We start from the raw sequence: 22,241 nt of genomic DNA, 5'->3' as shown, positions 1-22,241 counted from the left end.
CTGAAGGGATGTGAGGGAGCTTCTCTTTCTGAACTGGCATGCCTAGAAAGTGGACGACCGTCGCGATACCGTTTGCCAGTCAGCGTTGCCGAAGGAAACAAAAGTGGGAAGATTGAAATGTTTGGTATTTTCGGGAAATAAATGTCCATACTCGAGTTCTTCCTCCCAAAGCCTACGGCACCAACGGCGACCCCCGCTGGCCGAGAGAGCAAAAGCTTACAGCACCTGGTATTCCCAGGTGGTCTCCCATCCAAGTACTAACCAGGCCCGACCCTGCTTAGCTTCCGAGATCAGACGAGATCGGGCATGTTCAGGGTGGTGTGGCCGTAAGCGCAAGCCGGGGCGCCGGACTCGCTACTTGAAGCTGTGTGGCGGGGGCGCCGTGCCCCCTGGGCGGGACTGAGGGATCGTTCATGTGCGATTCTTTGGAAAGGAGCCGCTTTCGAACTCAGTGCGTGCCTGGATGTTGGCGAATGTGCTCCCTTCAGTTGGCTTGCCCTGCTCTTGTCCCGCACTGGAGCAGGACAAACAAACTGCACGGAGGAGCACAAGGCAAGTGTTCACAAGACAGAAACCTCCAGTGCACAGCACTCTGAAAACATTTCTGGGCTGTCGCGTTTTATTTCGGCACATAAAGCGCACCGGCCCTACACGTCGGCCAGACGCGCGGCGCCTCCGCCCTCTTGTGGCCTTGCGGCGTCAGAGCAAGAGGCTCCTTCTCGCTGCCTTTCCGCTGTCCCGGCGGCCGGCGAGGAGGAAGCGCCGGGACGCTGTGCTGCAGAGCCCCGAGAGGGAACCTGGAGCGCACACTTTGTGGGGGGCGGGGGGCCGCGTTCGCGCCCTGCCCCGGTCTCTTGCGCGAGCACTAAATCTCACGGCGCCAGCCAGCGGCCAGGAGACAAGTACAATATCACGGGACAGGGGGCCTCATCATTGATTGTTACAGGTGAGACGGGGATTAGGAGGAGAGCCCGACTGATGGGTAACACCCCCGTGACTCTTTCTTGAGAGACGCCCTGGGATTTGGAATGGCCAAGGAGGGTCAGGACACCTCGGTTTTACGCCTCCCCCGAAGGACGGCGCCTGTTTGTGCAGCAGAGTGTCGCCATGAGGATGCTGGGGCATAAGAGAGCCACACAGCCCGCAGGGTGAGCGCTCCCTACTGGTCCCAGTCACCCCTCTCGCAGGAGCAGCAGCAGCAACCTGAGCTTTCCCGGGGGGAATCTCCCATCCGGGTGCCGGCCGGGCTCACACCTGCTGGGCTGCCGTGGGTGAGCCCAGTCGAGAGTCGCAGGGTGAGACCTAGTCACCGGGGATTACTCGGCTCTCAGCACTTGAAAAGACCGACGGAGGACTCGTTCCCGCCGGAGCTGAATGTGCCTGCGAGTGTCGTGTCGTCTTCTTCCCCCGCCCCGCTGTGCTTGCTGTATTGTCTTTGAAGCCGGCCCCCGAGACGAGGCGGGCTGTTCCTGTGCCCCAATTAACACTTTACAGGTGCCATTCCCCGGCATTGTGGCCATTGTCGGAGGTCACACGCGATAAGATGAGGTGGAGGAGAGCGGGGCGTGCCCAGCGCCAGACATTGAAGGAAGGGGGCTGTGCGAGGTGAGGTGAGGCGCGACACGCCGGAGCCCCGACGCTGCTAATGCGGAGCACTTGTTGAACTGGCATTGAAAGGACGTGTGCGCACGGAGCGAGCCTTCCCTGCGGCGGAGCGTGGAAACTTTCTCCCCCCGCTGCAGGAGCTGTGTGCGGTGCGGTGCAGCGGTGCCGAGGGAAAAGCACGGAAGGCAGCAGGCTCTGGAGAGCAGGTAAGAGACGGAGCCTTGGGGGCAGGCGAGCAGGCGCGTTTTTCGGAAATTGCTGAAGAGGCTCCGGTGTTTGTTCGGTGTGTGGCAGGCGCACGTCGCGAGCTTGCGTAGCGATCTGCCGGTCTGGTGATATGTAAATGAGGCCGAATTGCATCCCGGGACATGCTGCGATGGCGAAATGGCGACTGCAGATGTGTAGGAAACGGCGCGCTCGTTTTCTCGTTTTCCCCACACTTTTGAGTGTTGGTGTGGCGTGTGAGTGTGCGAAAGAGTGGGCCCAGCAGGAGGCGGTGGCGTGCAGGGCGAGGAGCTGGCCTAGGCTGCGAGTGCTGTGCTGTGGGTGCGGGCCGCTTGCAGGGGCCTGTACAACTCATACTTACCTGGCAGGGGAGATACCTTGATCAGCCTGTAGGTGGAGTTGTTGGATTGTTTTCTTGTTTTGTGGAAGCAGTGTTTGTTTAGCAGTTTACGAAATGGCAACTTTTGGATCCCGCAAGAATGCTGTGCGTTTTGAGCTTTTGGATGACCTCTTCATGGATCGTATGCAGTTCAGCAGAAAAGTGTTGCAGAAGGAACTTGGCTTTGAACCTCGGCACTTGGATTTCATCTTCGCTCTCCCAGGTCAGAAAGCATTTGAGGTTGTATTTGCTACCTATCCTCTGTTTGAACAATGTGTGGATGTGTTTGAGGCAAAAAGAGGGAAAGTTCCTGCTCTTGAGAAGATCAACTTGCAGCCTTTGACACAGAGAGAGAGGAAAACCGTGCATGTTGTTATGTTCTCGGAACTGGCAAAGACGGAGGACATTCACACCTGGCTTAACCAGTACTGCACCGTCCACCATGGAACTGAGGTTAGAGATGTTGACGGTATAAAAACAGGAGCAAGGAAATTCGAGGTTCGCTTGCTACCGGACAATGTAAATGGAGGCTTAAGGCACCTGCCCTCTACAATCCGGCTGGGCGCCTGCAATGGCTATGTTTTTTATGTGGGACAACCAAAGGTGTGTCGGCGCTGTGGTGCTGTGGGACACCTGGCATCGTCCTGCACTGTGAAATGCTGCAAGACCTGTGGCAAACAGGGACATTTAGCCTCTGACTGTTCAATGCTGCCAAAGTGCAATTTATGTGGCTCGGAAGGACACGTTTTTAAGAACTGCCCTCACGCCTACGCCAATAAACTCAAAATGAGAAAGGATGAGGCAGTGCTTGTTTCAGCCAAACCGGCCCGAAAAGCCAAAGCAAACAACAAGTCAAACAAAGAACCCTTGTTGGACAAAGACTCTCAGCCTCCAGCCAGGATCAGTCCTGCTGTGGCTCCGGGGCCGGTGGAAGAGAGATCCACTACGCCCCCACAACCGCAGACTGCACCAGACAAGCACGAGGGTTTGAAAACCCCCGAGAACAGCGAGGACCCCTCCCCCACTCCTGCTCCTCAGAACGAGGGCCAGTGTGGGGCCCCCCGGTGGAGCGGGTCCAGCGAGGATACCCAGGATTCAGCGGAGCTGCTTTTCCCAGACTCTGCAAGTGCTACAGACGCCCTCCTCTCCTCCATCCAGTCCATCACGGAGGATCTGCAGCAGCTGGTGGGTGAGGGGGAAGAGGAGACTGGTGCATCGGCTGCACCCCTTTCCCCTCAGTGCTCCCAGGAGCTGGACGTGAGGAAAAGGAAAAATGACTCTGTTTTCTCCCCGAGCGAGGAGGAAGGAGAGCATGGTGAGGGGGACAGCTGGAACCCCTCCACCCCTCCCTCTACCCCCTTCCTTGAAACGGACTCCGTGAACGCTTTTACTGCTGCCACCCTGATGAAGGCTCTTTCAGAGGATGGCTGGCAGGAAATTGGTAAGAAGAAAAAGAAAAAGAAGAAGGTAACAGGTGAGACAGAAGAGAAATGTGTTTTGTAAAGACTGGTTCCACTTTCTTATGTAATATGGCTCTAAACATAATTTCTCTTAACACCAGAGGTATCAATGACAGAGTTAAATGTCAGTCTGTCTTTGATTACCTCCAGCAGAGAGAGGGAGATGTGTTGATGTTGCAGGAGTGTGCTTTAGCCTATCAAGAGAGGTATAAAAGCTTTGAAGATAGGTGGGATAAAGGGCTTTCTGTTTGGTCAGGGGACAATAACAACAGAGCCTCTGGCGTGGCCATTCTTTTCAAAGGATGGGCTTTCAAATTGAAAAGTATTCAGAGGGTCATAGATGGCAGGTTGCTGTGTGTGGATGTGGAATGGGGGACCGTTAACCTGCGGCTAATCAATGTGTATTGTCCTACTGACGTGGGAGGAAGGGTGGAGCTACTCAAGGCACTCTCTCCCCTATTGTTATGTAGCACAGACGTGATAGTGGGAGGGGATTTTAATTGTATCTTAGAGCACACAGACAGGCAGTCTAGCTCTCCGATAAAATTGGATTCCAGCTCACTGGCCCTGCAAAACTTAGTTCAAGACTTTAAACTCTCAGACACATATAGATGTATATATCCCACAACAGCAGGATATACATGGTCAGGGAGGAATAGCAGCTCCAGAATTGACTATTGCTTTGTCTCAGCGAGAGTGAAAGTTGTTGGGGTCACTCTTCAGCCTGTCTTCTTCTCAGATCATCAGGCTTTAGGGTGTAGAGTGGAACTCCAGGGCGGGACTGTCTTTGGCCCAGGCCTCTGGAAACTCAACACAAAGCTGCTAGAGAACGAGGGGGTAGTATCCCGCTACAAGGAGAAACTATCACAGTGGCTGTCCTTGCAGTGTCTGTACGGGTCAGTAGGAGAGTGGTGGGAGGAGGTGAAGGTGAGGACAAAGGCCTTTTTCATGGCTGAGGGAAGGAAGGCTGCTGCCAGACGGAGAGGAGTGCTAGCCAGGAAACAGAGGCAGCTGCAGCGTCTCTACACGATGCTGCACAGTGGCTTCGATGTGCTCGAGGATATCACTCTTTTAAAAAAGGACATCCGGAGCATAGCCGAAGAAAGTAGTCGAGGAGTGCTGTTAAGAAGCAGAGTGCAGTTCTTGGAAGAAAATGAGAAGTGTACTCGCTTCTTTTTCAGGAAAGTGGTAGGCTCCAAGTCAGTCATGGAAAGTGTAGTTGATGAGGAGGGACGAGAGAGAACAGAGCCGAGTGCTATCCTCTCCTGCACCGAGGCCTTCTACTCAAGACTGTACAGCTCTACAGAGGTAAAGGATGAAGAAATTCATTTTTTCACCTCAAAGCTAGAAAACGTTTTGAGTGAAGAAGATAGGGAAGTACTAGAGAGGGATTTGACAGTAGAAGAGCTGAGACAGGCTATGGAGAGCTTACAGAAGGGGAAAACTCCGGGTGCTGACGGGCTCCCTAAAGAATTTTATTGCACCTTTTGGGATCTGCTTCAGGATCCGCTACTGCTCCTATTCGAGGAAAGCTATAAGACAGAATTGCTGCCTGACTCCTTAAGAGAAGGCACTATCTCTCTCTTGTTTAAGAAAGGAGCAAAGAATGACATAAAGAACTGGAGACCCCTCAGCCTGTTAGGCGTGGACACTAAGATCCTGTCCAAAGCCCTTTTCCTGCGCCTACAAAATGTAGTGGCCTCACTGGTAGGGAAAGAACAGACTTGTGGGATAGCAGGACGCCTGATGAGCGACAACCTGGCCTTGTTGAGGGATGTCTGTCTGTACTCGGAGGATCGCTCCCTCCCTCTGTGCATTTTAGGTGTAGACCTAGAAAAGGCCTTTGACCGCCTAAACCGGCAGTACTTAACATCGGTACTTGAGCACATGAAGTTTGGCCCCATCATGAGAAAGTGGATTAACCTGCTGTACACAGGTAGCAACAGCAGAGTAATGGTTAATGGCAATAGATCACGCCCCTTTGAAGTCTGTTCAGGGGTGAGGCAGGGCTGCCCATTATCCCCCTTGTTATTCGTTTTGGCTATGGAGCCCTTAGCCTGTGCCTTGCGCCAGGATCAGGCCATTAATGGGATACCAGTGCCTGGAAGTGGGGGAGGAGAGGTAAAGACATCTCTATACATGGATGACGTCACCCTGCTCCTCTCTGACAATGCCTCAATTAGCAGAGCTCTGCAGTGCTGTGATCGTTTCTCTTTGGCTTCCTCTGCAAAAATTAACAAATCTAAGAGTGAGATTTTTTATCAGAACTGGAGGGAACCAAAAGAAGGACATGATCTCAGGCTGCAAGAGAAGAGAATTAAGGTCCTGGGGGTGTATTTTGGAGAAGAGATGGGAACAGTAAATTGGCAGAACAAATTGCCAATCTTAAACAAAAAACTGATGCAATGGAAGGACCGAGACCTCACCATGACAGGGAAGGTGCTGGTCATCAAAGCTGAGCTCTTGCCTGTCTTGAATTTTCTGGCTTCTACCTTCCCAATCCCACACCGTGTTGCTGCGGTGCTGAGGAGATTGATGTTTCAATTTCTATGGGGTGGGAAGCAGGAAAGACTCAGAAGGGAAATAATGTACAGGCCGCTACCCTCAGGGGGGAAGTCTGTCCCAGATATTGCTACGAAGCTGCTGTGCATTTTCCTGGCCTCTGTGCTGAGAGGCTTTGCAACAGCACCTGCAGCGCGTACCTGGACTTATTTTTCCAGGCTCTGGATAGGTAGGGAGGTGTTCAGAGTGTGGGGTGTCAGACCCCGGCTGGATGTCCCACTCTCTGACACATGCCCTGCAATTTATGGGACAGTTAAAAGTTTTCTAAGATCTCACCCAATTGGCCATATTCCTCTCCGAGATGTCAGCGTCCAAAAATTGGAAGATTTCGTTGCACCCCAGAACAATAGGCAGACCCCTGTGGGCATTTTAACATCAGCCCAAACAAGGAAGGTGTGGAAACACACATCTGCTAAGTTTCTGTGCAACATTCACAGAGATTTAGCCTGGAGTGTCGTCCACCAGTGCTTACCGGTACGAACTTTCTTGTACCGTAGGGGCCTCACCCCCAGCCCTCGCTGCGTTAGGGTGGGCTGCGGCGAGGAGGAGACTGTGACCCATCTCCTGTGGTCCTGCTTTTTTGCTAAGGCCTTCTGGGCACAGTTTGAAGATTGGTTGCAAGCTCTCTCGCCCCAATTTACCCTGACCGCTGCTTTCGTCATATACGGCATCTCTCCTGTCAAACTTCCTCCTGACGTGTTTGACAGGATCTGGGCCGTGGTGAACAGTGGGAAAGACGCCCTGTGGAGAGTGAGGAACATGGGGCTGTTCAAAGGCATCGAGGTCCCAGTCAAGGCAGCAGGTAGCCTGGCCCTGTTCATCACCCGAGAGAACTATTACCTCAGAGATCTATGGAGAGAAGGGAGGGAGGAAGCAGAAAATCTGTGGGAAATAGAGAGCATAGGTCAATATCTCAAGAAACTGTGAAAAACATTATCATGTTTAAGTAAAGAATGTGATTTGCACCAGAAAAAAAGAAATTGTTGCTATGTAACTGGTACCGTGTCCAAATGTAATGAGATGTGATCATATATACTGTTTTAAGTATGTATATTAATGTAAAGCTTTCTAAATTGTGATGTCCTATACTTTTTTTGTGAAAAGAAAATAAAGTTCTTAAAAATCGAAATCGGTTCACCCAGGGCGAGGCTCGGCCATTGCACTCCGGCTGTGCTGACCCCTGCGAATTCCCCAAATGTGGGAATCTCGACTGCATAATTTCTGGTAGTGGGGGACTGCGTTCGCGCTCTCCCCTGATGTGCTTGGTCCAATAACAGATGCGGCTTTGCTGTGTGCTGTGTGCTGGGGAGCTGTGCTGGGCTTCCGCGCTCGGCAGCCCCCCCCCCGTGAGCAGCACAACGTGCTGGTGAAACCGCTTCATAGAGGGGGGTTATTAGAAAGACGCCCTGGGGTTTTTCACGAGCACTGGCAGACGACATGGTACTCGTGTTAGTGCCCGTTACAGACATACGCTATGCTTTCTTGTTCTTAACTCGGTTTTTCCCTTTTTTTCTGCTCACTCTGAATCCATCCCTGCTCATTTTGTTCGAGAATCTGTGCTCTGTTGGATACAAAGGGCCTTGGGTGGCTTTGAAGAATGCATTCGTCTTCTTCTAGACCAGTGGCTTCTAGAGTAGCGAATAGTCCTTACCCAGCAGAGCGCACTGTAATAAAAATACACAAGGAATCCCTGAGAAGTAGAAATGAATGATCCTACAGACATGTTCTGAATATTTGCCCCCTTCTTCTCTTTCTCTATCACTTTGTTTCTAGATTTCCTTTTCTGCCTTTTGAAGCACGGTATGCATGCTACAGCGGAAGGTGACCGAATCTGTCCTCGGACCAGGTAACATGGGGTTCACATAGTGCTGTTAATGTTGTTTTGACGGCGGCATGATTCACCCACTCAAACCCACATTGATTCAGATGTTTTAATGGTCCTGCATTTTATCCTCGGGTCTCGCGATCCCCTCGTACTCAGTTTCTGTTGTGCTGACTGGACCTCTCGGGACACAGCCGTATGGAAAGCCTTCAGCTTTTCTGTTTGGCTGTAGCTGTTGTAGAGGCGGTTCAACTGGCTCTCACCCCCTAAGCCTCAACTTAGTAGCAGAGACTACTACCCAGCATGAGGGTTTCACAGCTACTGCAGCACAAGCCCTACAAAATACAATCTTTCTTCTGGTTATACACGTTAAATGTTCACCTCGTGATAAGGTACTTAATTTGTGATCTTTCAGCTTGTCTGACCTTGGTGGTCTGACTGATTCTTGCTTTCTCCCGCTCTCTGTCCAGGTACAGTAATCCCTTATTGTTTTTCTCACACTCCATCAGTTTGACTTTGGAGTTCAGTCTATTGCACGTGTGTGTACCAGTTTGTAGTGCAATGTCACCTGACTACCTTATGTCCTGCACTCATAATATATATATATAGAGAGAAAGAGAGAGAGAAATACTGTAAATCTTAAGAACAAAATCCAACACCAAAAGCTCTCCATGAGTCATTATACCCCAGCATTGAAACTGAGTTCTTGCCAGCATGCAACACATCGCTAATCCAACCAGAAGACCAAGGTGTGAGGTCGACACATTGACTGTCACTTGCTATTGACTGACCTTCAATTGCAGATTTAGAGGCAGCTTCGATATTCGTTTTACAAACGTGTTTTTTTTCTAATACGAATCACATGCATGCCATTAAAAGAGCCATCTTTAGAGATCAGGATATTGATCATTTTTCTTGAGCATCTGAAGGGATGTGAGGGAGCTTCTCTTTCTGAACTGGCATGCCTAGAAAGTGGATGACCGTCGCGATACCGTTTGCCACTCAGCGTTGCCGAAGGAAACAAAAGTGGGAAGATTGAAATGTTTGGTATTTTCGGGAAATAAATGTCCATACTCGAGTTCTTCCTCCCAAAGCCTACGGCACCAACGGCGACCCCTGCTGGCCGAGAGAGCAAAAGCTTACAGCACCTGGTATTCCCAGGCGGTCTCCCATCCAAGTACTAACCAGGCCCGACCCTGCTTAGCTTCCGAGATCAGACGAGATCGGGCGTGTTCAGGGTGGTGTGGCCGTAAGCGAAAGCCGGGGCGCCGGACTCGCTACTTGAAGCTGTGTGGCGGGGGCGCCGTGCCCCCTGGGCGGGACTGAGGGATCGTTCATGTGCGATTCTTTGGAAAGGAGCCGCTTTCGAACTCAGTGCGTGCCTGGATGTTGGCGAATGTGCTCCCTTCAGTTGGCTTGCCCTGCTCTTGTCCCGCACTGGAGCAGGACAAACAAACTGCACGGAGGAGCACAAGGCAAGTCTTCACAAGACAGAAACCTCCAGTGCACAGCACTCTGAAAACATTTCGGGGCTGTCGCGTTTTATTTCGGCACATAAAGCGCACCGGCCCTACACGTCGGCCAGACGCGCGGTGCCTCCGCCCTCTTGTGGCCTTGCGGCGTCAGAGCAAGAGGCTCCTTCTCGCTGCCATTCCGCTGTCCCGGCGGCCGGCGAGGAGGAAGCGCCGGGACGCTGTGCTGCAGAGCCCCGAGAGGGAACCTGGAGCGCACACTTTGTGGGGGGCGGGGGGCGGGGGGCCGCGTTCGCGCCCTGCCCCGGTCTCTTGCGCGATCACTAAATCTCACGGCGCCAGCCAGCGGCCAGGAGACAAGTACAATATCACGGGACAGGGGGCCTCATCATTGATTGTTACAGGTGAGACGGGGATTAGGAGGAGAGCCCGACTGATGGGTAACACCCCCGTGACTCTTTCTTGAGAGACGCCCTGGGATTTGGAATGGCCAAGGAGGGTCAGGACACCTCGGTTTTACGCCTCCCCCGAAGGACGGCGCCTGTTTGTGCAGCAGAGTGTCGCCATGAGGATGCTGGGGCATAAGAGAGCCACACAGCCCGCAGGGTGAGCGCTCCCTACTGGTCCCAGTCACCCCTCTCGCAGGAGCAGCAGCAGCAGCAGCAGCAGCAGCAACCTGAGCTTTCCCGGGGGGAATCTCCCATCCGGGTGCCGGCCGGGCTCACACCTGCTGGGCTGCCGTGGGTGAGCCCAGTCGAGAGTCGCAGGGTGAGACCTAGTCACTGGGGATTACTCGGCTCTCAGCACTTGAAAAGACCGACGGAGGACTCGTTCCCGCCGGAGCTGAATGTGCCTGCGAGTGTCGTGTCGTCTTCTTCCCCCGCCCCGCTGTGCTTGCTGTATTGTCTTTGAAGCCGGCCCCCGAGACGAGGCGGGCTGTTCCTGTGCCCCAATTAACACTTTACAGGTGCCATTCCCCGGCATTGTGGCCATTGTCGGAGGTCACACGCGATAAGATGAGGTGGAGGAGAGCGGGGCGTGCCCAGCGCCAGACATTGAAGGAAGGGGGCTGTGCGAGGTGAGGTGAGGCGCGACACGCCGGAGCCCCGACGCTGCTAATGCGGAGCACTTGTTGAACTGGCATTGAAAGGACGTGTGCGCACGGAGCGAGCCTTCCCTGCGGCGGAGCGTGGAAACTTTCTCCCCCCGCTGCAGGAGTTGTGTGCGGTGCGGTGCAGCGGTGCCGAGGGAAAAGCACGGAAGGCAGCAGGCTCTGGAGAGCAGGTAAGAGACGGAGCCTTGGGGGCAGGCGAGCAGGCGCGTTTTTCGGAAATTGCTGAAGAGGCTCCGGTGTTTGTTCGGTGTGTGGCAGGCGCACGTCGCGAGCTTGCGTAGCGATCTGCCGGTCTGGTGATATGTAAATGAGGCCGAATTGCATCCCGGGACATGCTGCGATGGCGAAATGGCGACTGCAGATGTGTAGGAAACGGCGCGCTCGTTTTCTCGTTTTGCCCACACTTTTGAGTGTTGGTGTGGCGTGTGAGTGTGCGAAAGAGTGGGCCCAGCAGGAGGCGGTGGCGTGCAGGGCGAGGAGCTGGCCTAGGCTGCGAGTGCTGTGCTGTGGGTGCGGGCCGCTTGCAGGGGCCTGTACAACTCATACTTACCTGGCAGGGGAGATACCTTGATCAAGAAGGAGGTTCACCCAGGGCGAGGCTCGGCCATTGCACTCCGGCTGTGCTGACCCCTGCGAATTCCCCAAATGTGGGAATCTCGACTGCATAATTTCTGGTAGTGGGGGACTGCGTTCGCGCTCTCCCCTGATGTGCTTGGTCCAATAACAGATGCGGCTTTGCTGTGTGCTGTGTGCTGGGGAGCTGTGCTGGGCTTCCGCGCTCGGCAGCCCCCCCCCCGTGAGCAGCACAACATGCTGGTGAAACCGCTTCATAGAGGGGGGTTATTAGAAAGACGCCCTGGGGTTTTTCACGAGCACTGGCAGACGACATGGTACTCGTGTTAGTGCCCGTTACAGACATACGCTATGCTTTCTTGTTCTTAACTCGGTTTTTCCCTTTTTTTCTGCTCACTCTGAATCCATCCCTGCTCATTTTGTTCGAGAATCTGTGCTCTGTTGGATACAAAGGGCCTTGGGTGGCTTTGAAGAATGCATTCGTCTTCTTCTAGACCAGTGGCTTCTAGAGTAGCGAATAGTCCTTACCCAGCAGAGCGCACTGTAATAAAAATACACAAGGAATCCCTGAGAAGTAGAAATGAATGATCCTACAGACATGTTCTGAATATTTGCCCCCTTCTTCTCTTTCTCTATCACTTTGTTTCTAGATTTCCTTTTCTGCCTTTTGAAGCACGGTATGCATGCTACAGCGGAAGGTGACCGAATCTGTCCTCGGACCAGGTAACATGGGGTTCACATAGTGCTGTTAATGTTGTTTTGACGGCGGCATGATTCACCCACTCAAACCCACATTGATTCAGATGTTTTAATGGTCCTGCATTTTATCCTCGGGTCTCGCGATCCCCTCGTACTCAGTTTCTGTTGTGCTGACTGGACCTCTCGGGACACAGCCGTATGGAAAGCCTTCAGCTTTTCTGTTTGGCTGTAGCTGTTGTAGAGGCGGTTCAACTGGCTCTCACCCCCTAAGCCTCAACTTAGTAGCAGAGACTACTACCCAGCATGAGGGTTTCACAGCTACTGCAGCACAAGCCCTACAAAATACAATCTTTCTTCTGGTTATACACGTTAAATGTTCACCTCGTGATAAGGTACTTAATTTGTGATCTTTCAGCTTGTCTGACCTTGGTGGTCTGACTGATTCTTGCTTTCTCCCGCTCTCTGTCCAGGTACAGTAATCCTTTATTGTTTTTCTCACACTCCATCAGTTTGACTTTGGAGTTCAGTCTATTGCACGTGTGTGTACCAGTTTGTAGTGCAATGTCACCTGACTACCTTATGTCCTGCACTCATAATATATATATAGAGAGAGAGAGAGAGAGAGAAATACTGTAAATCTTAAGAACAAAATCCAACACCAAAAGCTCTCCATGAGTCATTATACCCCAGCATTGAAACTGAGTTCTTGCCAGCATGCAACACATCGCTAATCCAACCAGAAGACCAAGGTGTGAGGTCGACACATTGACTGTCACTTGCTATTGACTGACCTTCAATTGCAGATTTAGAGGCAGCTTCGATATTCGTTTTACAAACGTGTTTTTTTTCTAATACGAATCACATGCATGCCATTAAAAGAGCCATCTTTAGAGATCAGGATATTGATCATTTTTCTTGAGCATCTGAAGGGATGTGAGGGAGCTTCTCTTTCTGAACTGGCATGCCTAGAAAGTGGATGACCGTCGCGATACCGTTTGCCACTCAGCGTTGCCGAAGGAAACAAAAGTGGGAAGATTGAAATGTTTGGTATTTTCGGGAAATAAATGTCCATACTCGAGTTCTTCCTCCCAAAGCCTACGGCACCAACGGCGACCCCTGCTGGCCGAGAGAGCAAAAGCTTACAGCACCTGGTATTCCCAGGCGGTCTCCCATCCAAGTACTAACCAGGCCCGACCCTGCTTAGCTTCCGAGATCAGACGAGATCGGGCGTGTTCAGGGTGGTGTGGCCGTAAGCGCAAGCCGGGGCGCCGGACTCGCTACTTGAAGCTGTGTGGCGGGGGCGCCGTGCCCCCTGGGCGGGACTGAGGGATCGTTCATGTGCGATTCTTTGGAAAGGAGCCGCTTTCGAACTCAGTGCGTGCCTGGATGTTGGCGAATGTGCTCCCTTCAGTTGGCTTGCCCTGCTCTTGTCCCGCACTGGAGCAGGACAAACAAACTGCACGGAGGAGCACAAGGCAAGTCTTCACAAGACAGAAACCTCCAGTGCACAGCACTCTGAAAACATTTCGGGGCTGTCGCGTTTTATTTCGGCACATAAAGCGCACCGGCCCTACACGTCGGCCAGACGCGCGGCGCCTCCGCCCTCTTGTGGCCTTGCGGCGTCAGAGCAAGAGGCTCCTTCTCGCTGCCTTTCCGCTGTCCCGGCAGCCGGCGAGGAGGAAGCGCCGGGACGCTGTGCTGCAGAGCCCCGAGAGGGAACCTGGAGCGCACACTTTGTGGGGGGCGGGGGGCCGCGTTCGCGCCCTGCCCCGGTCTCTTGCGCGAGCACTAAATCTCACGGCGCCAGCCAGCGGCCAGGAGACAAGTACAATATCACGGGACAGGGGGCCTCATCATTGATTGTTACAGGTGAGACGGGGATTAGGAGGAGAGCCCGACTGATGGGTAACACCCCCGTGACTCTTTCTTGAGAGACGCCCTGGGATTTGGAATGGCCAAGGAGGGTCAGGACACCTCGGTTTTACGCCTCCCCCGAAGGACGGCGCCTGTTTGTGCAGCAGAGTGTCGCCATGAGGATGCTGGGGCATAAGAGAGCCACACAGCCCGCAGGGTGAGCGCTCCCTACTGGTCCCAGTCACCCCTCTCGCAGGAGCAGGAGCAGCAGCAGCAGCAGCAGCAGCAACCTGAGCTTTCCCGGGGGGAATCTCCCATCCGGGTGCCGGCCGGGCTCACACCTGCTGGGCTGCCGTGGGTGAGCCCAGTCGAGAGTCGCAGGGTGAGACCTAGTCACTGGGGATTACTCGGCTCTCAGCACTTGAAAAGACCGACGGAGGACTCGTTCCCGCCGGAGCTGAATGTGCCTGCGAGTGTCGTGTCGTCTTCTTCCCCCGCCCCGCTGTGCTTGCTGTATTGTCTTTGAAGCCGGCCCCCGAGACGAGGCGGGCTGTTCCTGTGCCCCAATTAACACTTTACAGGTGCCATTCCCCGGCATTGTGGCCATTGTCGGAGGTCACACGCGATAAGATGAGGTGGAGGAGAGCGGGGCGTGCCCAGCGCCAGACATTGAAGGAAGGGGGCTGTGCGAGGTGAGGTGAGGCGCGACACGCCGGAGCCCCGACGCTGCTAATGCGGAGCACTTGTTGAACTGGCATTGAAAGGACGTGTGCGCACGGAGCGAGCCTTCCCTGCGGCGGAGCGTGGAAACTTTCTCCCCCCGCTGCAGGAGTTGTGTGCGGTGCGGTGCAGCGGTGCCGAGGGAAAAGCACGGAAGGCAGCAGGCTCTGGAGAGCAGGTAAGAGACGGAGCCTTGGGGGCAGGCGAGCAGGCGCGTTTTTCGGAAATTGCTGAAGAGGCTCCGGTGTTTGTTCGGTGTGTGGCAGGCGCACGTCGCGAGCTTGCGTAGCGATCTGCCGGTCTGGTGATATGTAAATGAGGCCGAATTGCATCCCGGGACATGCTGCGATGGCGAAATGGCGACTGCAGATGTGTAGGAAACGGCGCGCTCGTTTTCTCGTTTTGCCCACACTTTTGAGTGTTGGTGTGGCGTGTGAGTGTGCGAAAGAGTGGGCCCAGCAGGAGGCGGTGGCGTGCAGGGCGAGGAGCTGGCCTAGGCTGCGAGTGCTGTGCTGTGGGTGCGGGCCGCTTGCAGGGGCCTGTACAACTCATACTTACCTGGCAGGGGAGATACCTTGATCAAGAAGGAGGTTCACCCAGGGCGAGGCTCGGCCATTGCACTCCGGCTGTGCTGACCCCTGCGAATTCCCCAAATGTGGGAATCTCGACTGCATAATTTCTGGTAGTGGGGGACTGCGTTCGCGCTCTCCCCTGATGTGCTTGGTCCAATAACAGATGCGGCTTTGCTGTGTGCTGTGTGCTGGGGAGCTGTGCTGGGCTTCCGCGCTCGGCAGCCCCCCCCCCGTGAGCAGCACAACATGCTGGTGAAACCGCTTCATAGAGGGGGGTTATTAGAAAGACGCCCTGGGGTTTTTCACGAGCACTGGCAGACGACATGGTACTCGTGTTAGTGCCCGTTACAGACATACGCTATGCTTTCTTGTTCTTAACTCGGTTTTTCCCTTTTTTTCTGCTCACTCTGAATCCATCCCTGCTCATTTTGTTCGAGAATCTGTGCTCTGTTGGATACAAAGGGCCTTGGGTGGCTTTGAAGAATGCATTCGTCTTCTTCTAGACCAGTGGCTTCTAGAGTAGCGAATAGTCCTTACCCAGCAGAGCGCACTGTAATAAAAATACACAAGGAATCCCTGAGAAGTAGAAATGAATGATCCTACAGACATGTTCTGAATATTTGCCCCCTTCTTCTCTTTCTCTATCACTTTGTTTCTAGATTTCCTTTTCTGCCTTTTGAAGCACGGTATGCATGCTACAGCGGAAGGTGACCGAATCTGTCCTCGGACCAGGTAACATGGGGTTCACATAGTGCTGTTAATGTTGTTTTGACGGCGGCATGATTCACCCACTCAAACCCACATTGATTCAGATGTTTTAATGGTCCTGCATTTTATCCTCGGGTCTCGCGATCCCCTCGTACTCAGTTTCTGTTGTGCTGACTGGACCTCTCGGGACACAGCCGTATGGAAAGCCTTCAGCTTTTCTGTTTGGCTGTAGCTGTTGTAGAGGCGGTTCAACTGGCTCTCACCCCCTAAGCCTCAACTTAGTAGCAGAGACTACTACCCAGCATGAGGGTTTCACAGCTACTGCAGCACAAGCCCTACAAAATACAATCTTTCTTCTGGTTATACACGTTAAATGTTCACCTCGTGATAAGGTACTTAATTTGTGATCTTTCAGCTTGTCTGACCTTGGTGGTCTGACTGATTCTTGCTTTCTCCCGCTCTCTGTCCAGGTACAGTAATCCTTTATTGTTTTTCTCACACTCCATCAGTTTGACTTTGGAGTTCAGTCTATTGCACGTGTGTGTACCAGTTTGTAGTGCAATGTCACCTGACTACCTTATGTCCTGCACTCATAATATATATATAGAGAGAGAGAGAGAGAGAGAAATACTGTAAATCTTAAGAACAAAATCCAACACCAAAAGCTCTCCATGAGTCATTATACCCCAGCATTGAAACTGAGTTCTTGCCAGCATGCAACACATCGCTAATCCAACCAGAAGACCAAGGTGTGAGGTCGACACATTGACTGTCACTTGCTATTGACTGACCTTCAATTGCAGATTTAGAGGCAGCTTCGATATTCGTTTTACAAACGTGTTTTTTTTCTAATACGAATCACATGCATGCCATTAAAAGAGCCATCTTTAGAGATCAGGATATTGATCATTTTTCTTGAGCATCTGAAGGGATGTGAGGGAGCTTCTCTTTCTGAACTGGCATGCCTAGAAAGTGGATGACCGTCGCGATACCGTTTGCCACTCAGCGTTGCCGAAGGAAACAAAAGTGGGAAGATTGAAATGTTTGGTATTTTCGGGAAATAAATGTCCATACTCGAGTTCTTCCTCCCAAAGCCTACGGCACCAACGGCGACCCCTGCTGGCCGAGAGAGCAAAAGCTTACAGCACCTGGTATTCCCAGGCGGTCTCCCATCCAAGTACTAACCAGGCCCGACCCTGCTTAGCTTCCGAGATCAGACGAGATCGGGCGTGTTCAGGGTGGTGTGGCCGTAAGCGAAAGCCGGGGCGCCGGACTCGCTACTTGAAGCTGTGTGGCGGGGGCGCCGTGCCCCCTGGGCGGGACTGAGGGATCGTTCATGTGCGATTCTTTGGAAAGGAGCCGCTTTCGAACTCAGTGCGTGCCTGGATGTTGGCGAATGTGCTCCCTTCAGTTGGCTTGCCCTGCTCTTGTCCCGCACTGGAGCAGGACAAACAAACTGCACGGAGGAGCACAAGGCAAGTCTTCACAAGACAGAAACCTCCAGTGCACAGCACTCTGAAAACATTTCGGGGCTGTCGCGTTTTATTTCGGCACATAAAGCGCACCGGCCCTACACGTCGGCCAGACGCGCGGCGCCTCCGCCCTCTTGTGGCCTTGCGGCGTCAGAGCAAGAGGCTCCTTCTCGCTGCCTTTCCGCTGTCCCGGCGGCCGGCGAGGAGGAAGCGCCGGGACGCTGTGCTGCAGAGCCCCGAGAGGGAACCTGGAGCGCACACTTTGTGGGGGGCGGGGGGCCGCGTTCGCGCCCTGCCCCGGTCTCTTGCGCGAGCACTAAATCTCACGGCGCCAGCCAGCGGCCAGGAGACAAGTACAATATCACGGGACAGGGGGCCTCATCATTGATTGTTACAGGTGAGACGGGGATTAGGAGGAGAGCCCGACTGATGGGTAACACCCCCGTGACTCTTTCTTGAGAGACGCCCTGGGATTTGGAATGGCCAAGGAGGGTCAGGACACCTCGGTTTTACGCCTCCCCCGAAGGACGGCGCCTGTTTGTGCAGCAGAGTGTCGCCATGAGGATGCTGGGGCATAAGAGAGCCACACAGCCCGCAGGGTGAGCGCTCCCTACTGGTCCCAGTCACCCCTCTCGCAGGAGCAGGAGCAGCAGCAGCAGCAGCAGCAGCAGCAACCTGAGCTTTCCCGGGGGGAATCTCCCATCCGGGTGCCGGCCGGGCTCACACCTGCTGGGCTGCCGTGGGTGAGCCCAGTCGAGAGTCGCAGGGTGAGACCTAGTCACTGGGGATTACTCGGCTCTCAGCACTTGAAAAGACCGACGGAGGACTCGTTCCCGCCGGAGCTGAATGTGCCTGCGAGTGTCGTGTCGTCTTCTTCCCCCGCCCCGCTGTGCTTGCTGTATTGTCTTTGAAGCCGGCCCCCGAGACGAGGCGGGCTGTTCCTGTGCCCCAATTAACACTTTACAGGTGCCATTCCCCGGCATTGTGGCCATTGTCGGAGGTCACACGCGATAAGATGAGGTGGAGGAGAGCGGGGCGTGCCCAGCGCCAGACATTGAAGGAAGGGGGCTGTGCGAGGTGAGGTGAGGCGCGACACGCCGGAGCCCCGACGCTGCTAATGCGGAGCACTTGTTGAACTGGCATTGAAAGGACGTGTGCGCACGGAGCGAGCCTTCCCTGCGGCGGAGCGTGGAAACTTTCTCCCCCCGCTGCAGGAGTTGTGTGCGGTGCGGTGCAGCGGTGCCGAGGGAAAAGCACGGAAGGCAGCAGGCTCTGGAGAGCAGGTAAGAGACGGAGCCTTGGGGGCAGGCGAGCAGGCGCGTTTTTCGGAAATTGCTGAAGAGGCTCCGGTGTTTGTTCGGTGTGTGGCAGGCGCACGTCGCGAGCTTGCGTAGCGATCTGCCGGTCTGGTGATATGTAAATGAGGCCGAATTGCATCCCGGGACATGCTGCGATGGCGAAATGGCGACTGCAGATGTGTAGGAAACGGCGCGCTCGTTTTCTCGTTTTGCCCACACTTTTGAGTGTTGGTGTGGCGTGTGAGTGTGCGAAAGAGTGGGCCCAGCAGGAGGCGGTGGCGTGCAGGGCGAGGAGCTGGCCTAGGCTGCGAGTGCTGTGCTGTGGGTGCGGGCCGCTTGCAGGGGCCTGTACAACTCATACTTACCTGGCAGGGGAGATACCTTGATCAGCCTGTAGGTGGAGTTGTTGGATTGTTTTCTTGTTTTGTGGAAGCAGTGTTTGTTTAGCAGTTTACGAAATGGCAACTTTTGGATCCCGCAAGAATGCTGTGCGTTTTGAGCTTTTGGATGACCTCTTCATGGATCGTATGCAGTTCAGCAGAAAAGTGTTGCAGAAGGAACTTGGCTTTGAACCTCGGCACTTGGATTTCATCTTCGCTCTCCCAGGTCAGAAAGCATTTGAGGTTGTATTTGCTACCTATCCTCTGTTTGAACAATGTGTGGATGTGTTTGAGGCAAAAAGAGGGAAAGTTCCTGCTCTTGAGAAGATCAACTTGCAGCCTTTGACACAGAGAGAGAGGAAAACCGTGCATGTTGTTATGTTCTCGGAACTGGCAAAGACGGAGGACATTCACACCTGGCTTAACCAGTACTGCACCGTCCACCATGGAACTGAGGTTAGAGATGTTGACGGTATAAAAACAGGAGCAAGGAAATTCGAGGTTCGCTTGCTACCGGACAATGTAAATGGAGGCTTAAGGCACCTGCCCTCTACAATCCGGCTGGGCGCCTGCAATGGCTATGTTTTTTATGTGGGACAACCAAAGGTGTGTCGGCGCTGTGGTGCTGTGGGACACCTGGCATCGTCCTGCACTGTGAAATGCTGCAAGACCTGTGGCAAACAGGGACATTTAGCCTCTGACTGTTCAATGCTGCCAAAGTGCAATTTATGTGGCTCGGAAGGACACGTTTTTAAGAACTGCCCTCACGCCTACGCCAATAAACTCAAAATGAGAAAGGATGAGGCAGTGCTTGTTTCAGCCAAACCGGCCCGAAAAGCCAAAGCAAACAACAAGTCAAACAAAGAACCCTTGTTGGACAAAGACTCTCAGCCTCCAGCCAGGATCAGTCCTGCTGTGGCTCCGGGGCCGGTGGAAGAAAGATCCACTACGCCCCCACAACCGCAGACTGCACCAGACAAGCACGAGGGTTTGAAAACCCCCGAGAACAGCGAGGACCCCTCCCCCACTCCTGCTCCTCAGAACGAGGGCCAGTGTGGGGCCCCCCGGTGGAGCGGGTCCAGCGAGGATAACCAGGATTCAGCGGAGCTGCTTTTCCCAGACTCTGCAAGTGCTACAGATGCCCTCCTCTCCTCCATCCAGTCCATCACGGAGGATCTGCAGCAGCTGGTGGGTGAGGGGGAAGAGGAGACTGGTGCATCGGCTGCACCCCTTTCCCCTCAGTGCTCCCAGGAGCTGGACGTGAGGAAAAGGAAAAATGACTCTGTTTTCTCCCCGAGCGAGGAGGAAGGAGAGCATGGCGATGGGGACAGCTGGAACCCCTCCACCCCTCCCTCTAGCCCCTTCCTTGAAATGGACTCTGTGAACGCTTTTACTGCTGCCACCCTGATGAAGGCTCATTCAGAGGATGGCTGGCAGGAAATTGGTAAGAAGAAAAAGAAAAAGAAGAAGGTAACAGGTGAGACAGAAGAGAAATGTGTTTTGTAAAGACTGGTTCCACTTTCTTATGTAATATGGCTCTAAACATAATTTCTCTTAACACCAGAGGTATCAATGACAGAGTTAAATGTCAGTCTGTCTTTGATTACCTCCAGCAGAGAGAGGGAGATGTGTTGATGTTGCAGGAGTGTGCTTTAGCCTATCAAGAGAGGTATAAAAGCTTTGAAGATAGGTGGGATAAAGGGCCTTCTGTTTGGTCAGGGGACAATAACAACAGAGCCTCTGGCGTGGCCATTCTTTTCAAAGGATGGGCTTTCAAATTGAAAAGTATTCAGAGGGTCATAGATGGCAGGTTGCTGTGTGTGGATGTGGAATGGGGGACCGTTAACCTGCGGCTAATCAATGTGTATTGTCCTACCGACGTGGGAGGAAGGGTGGAGCTACTCAAGGCACTCTCTCCCCTATTGTTATGTAGCACAGACGTGATAGTGGGAGGGGATTTTAATTGTATCTTAGAGCACACAGACAGGCAGTCTAGCTCTCCGATAAAATTGGATTCCAGCTCACTGGCCCTGCAAAACTTAGTTCAAGACTTTAAACTCTCAGACACATATAGATGTATATATCCCACAACAGCAGGATATACATGGTCAGGGAGGAATAGCAGCTCCAGAATTGACTATTGCTTTGTCTCAGCGAGAGTGAAAGTTGTTGGGGTCACTCTTCAGCCTGTCTTCTTCTCAGATCATCAGGCTTTAGGGTGTAGAGTGGAACTCCAGGGCGGGACTGTCTTTGGCCCAGGCCTCTGGAAACTCAACACAAAGCTGCTAGAGAACGAGGGGGTAGTATCCCGCTACAAGGAGAAACTATCACAGTGGCTGTCCTTGCAGTGTCTGTACGGGTCAGTAGGAGAGTGGTGGGAGGAGGTGAAGGTGAGGACAAAGGCCTTTTTCATGGCTGAGGGAAGGAAGGCTGCTGCCAGACGGAGAGGAGTGCTAGCCAGGAAACAGAGGCAGCTGCAGCGTCTCTACACGATGCTGCACAGTGGCTTCGATGTGCTCGAGGATATCACCCTTTTAAAAAAGGACATCCGGAGCATAGCCGAAGAAAGTAGTCGAGGAGTGCTGTTAAGAAGCAGAGTGCAGTTCTTGGAAGAAAATGAGAAGTGTACTCGCTTCTTTTTCAGGAAAGTGGTAGGCTCCAAGTCTGTCATGGAAAGTGTAGTTGATGAGGAGGGACGAGAGAGAACAGAGCCGAGTGCTATCCTCTCCTGCACCGAGGCCTTCTACTCAAGACTGTACAGCTCTACAGAGGTAAAGGATGAAGAAATTCATTTTTTCACCTCAAAGCTAGAAAACGTTTTGAGTGAAGAAGATAGGGAAGTACTTGAGAGGGATTTGACAGTAGAAGAGCTGAGACAGGCTATGGAGAGCTTACAGAAGGGGAAAACTCCGGGTGCTGACGGGCTCCCTAAAGAATTTTATTGCACCTTTTGGGATCTGCTTCAGGATCCGCTACTGCTCCTATTCGAGGAAAGCTATAAGACAGAATTGCTGCCTGACTCCTTAAGAGAAGGCACTATCTCTCTCTTGTTTAAGAAAGGAGCAAAGAATGACATAAAGAACTGGAGACCCCTCAGCCTGTTAGGCGTGGACACTAAGATCCTGTCCAAAGCCCTTTTCCTGCGCCTACAAAATGTAGTGGCCTCACTGGTAGGGAAAGAACAGACTTGTGGGATAGCAGGACGCCTGATGAGCGACAACCTGGCCTTGTTGAGGGATGTCTGTCTGTACTCGGAGGACCGCTCCCTCCCTCTGTGCATTTTAGGTGTAGACCTAGAAAAGGCCTTTGACCGCCTAAACCGGCAG

The 22,241-nt window shown here is 53.2% G+C and overlaps 7 non-coding genes across 7 annotated transcripts; 3 read left to right on the top strand and 4 right to left on the bottom strand.

The window, feature by feature from the left end:
• Positions 1-213: 213 nt before the first annotated feature.
• On the bottom strand, positions 214-332 carry LOC148841694 (5S ribosomal RNA). Its single transcript, XR_016093703.1, has one exon. It is a non-coding gene; the product is annotated as a 5S ribosomal RNA (ribosomal RNA).
• A 6,984-nt stretch (positions 333-7,316) lies between these two features.
• Positions 7,317-7,487, top strand: LOC148841693 (U1 spliceosomal RNA). The gene has a single exon (XR_016091688.1). It is a non-coding gene; the product is annotated as a U1 spliceosomal RNA (small nuclear RNA).
• Positions 7,488-9,189: 1,702 nt separating this feature from the next.
• LOC148841692 (5S ribosomal RNA) lies at positions 9,190-9,308 on the bottom strand. The gene has a single exon (XR_016093051.1). It is a non-coding gene; the product is annotated as a 5S ribosomal RNA (ribosomal RNA).
• A 1,873-nt stretch (positions 9,309-11,181) lies between these two features.
• On the top strand, positions 11,182-11,345 carry LOC148841691 (U1 spliceosomal RNA). Its single transcript, XR_016091572.1, has one exon. It is a non-coding gene; the product is annotated as a U1 spliceosomal RNA (small nuclear RNA).
• Positions 11,346-13,047: 1,702 nt separating this feature from the next.
• On the bottom strand, positions 13,048-13,166 carry LOC148841690 (5S ribosomal RNA). Its single transcript, XR_016093048.1, has one exon. It is a non-coding gene; the product is annotated as a 5S ribosomal RNA (ribosomal RNA).
• A 1,869-nt stretch (positions 13,167-15,035) lies between these two features.
• LOC148841689 (U1 spliceosomal RNA) lies at positions 15,036-15,199 on the top strand. Its single transcript, XR_016091557.1, has one exon. It is a non-coding gene; the product is annotated as a U1 spliceosomal RNA (small nuclear RNA).
• A 1,702-nt stretch (positions 15,200-16,901) lies between these two features.
• LOC148841688 (5S ribosomal RNA) lies at positions 16,902-17,020 on the bottom strand. The gene has a single exon (XR_016093046.1). It is a non-coding gene; the product is annotated as a 5S ribosomal RNA (ribosomal RNA).
• Between the last annotated feature and the right edge of the window lie 5,221 nt (positions 17,021-22,241).

Source organism: Atractosteus spatula, chromosome 1 (genome assembly GCF_055471065.1).
Source record: "Atractosteus spatula isolate fAtrSpa1 chromosome 1, fAtrSpa1.hap1, whole genome shotgun sequence".
In the NCBI taxonomy this organism is placed as follows: domain Eukaryota; kingdom Metazoa; phylum Chordata; class Actinopteri; order Semionotiformes; family Lepisosteidae; genus Atractosteus; species Atractosteus spatula.
The sequence above is the reverse complement of the archived record's forward strand: the minus strand, read 5'-3'. Positions and strand labels throughout refer to the sequence as shown.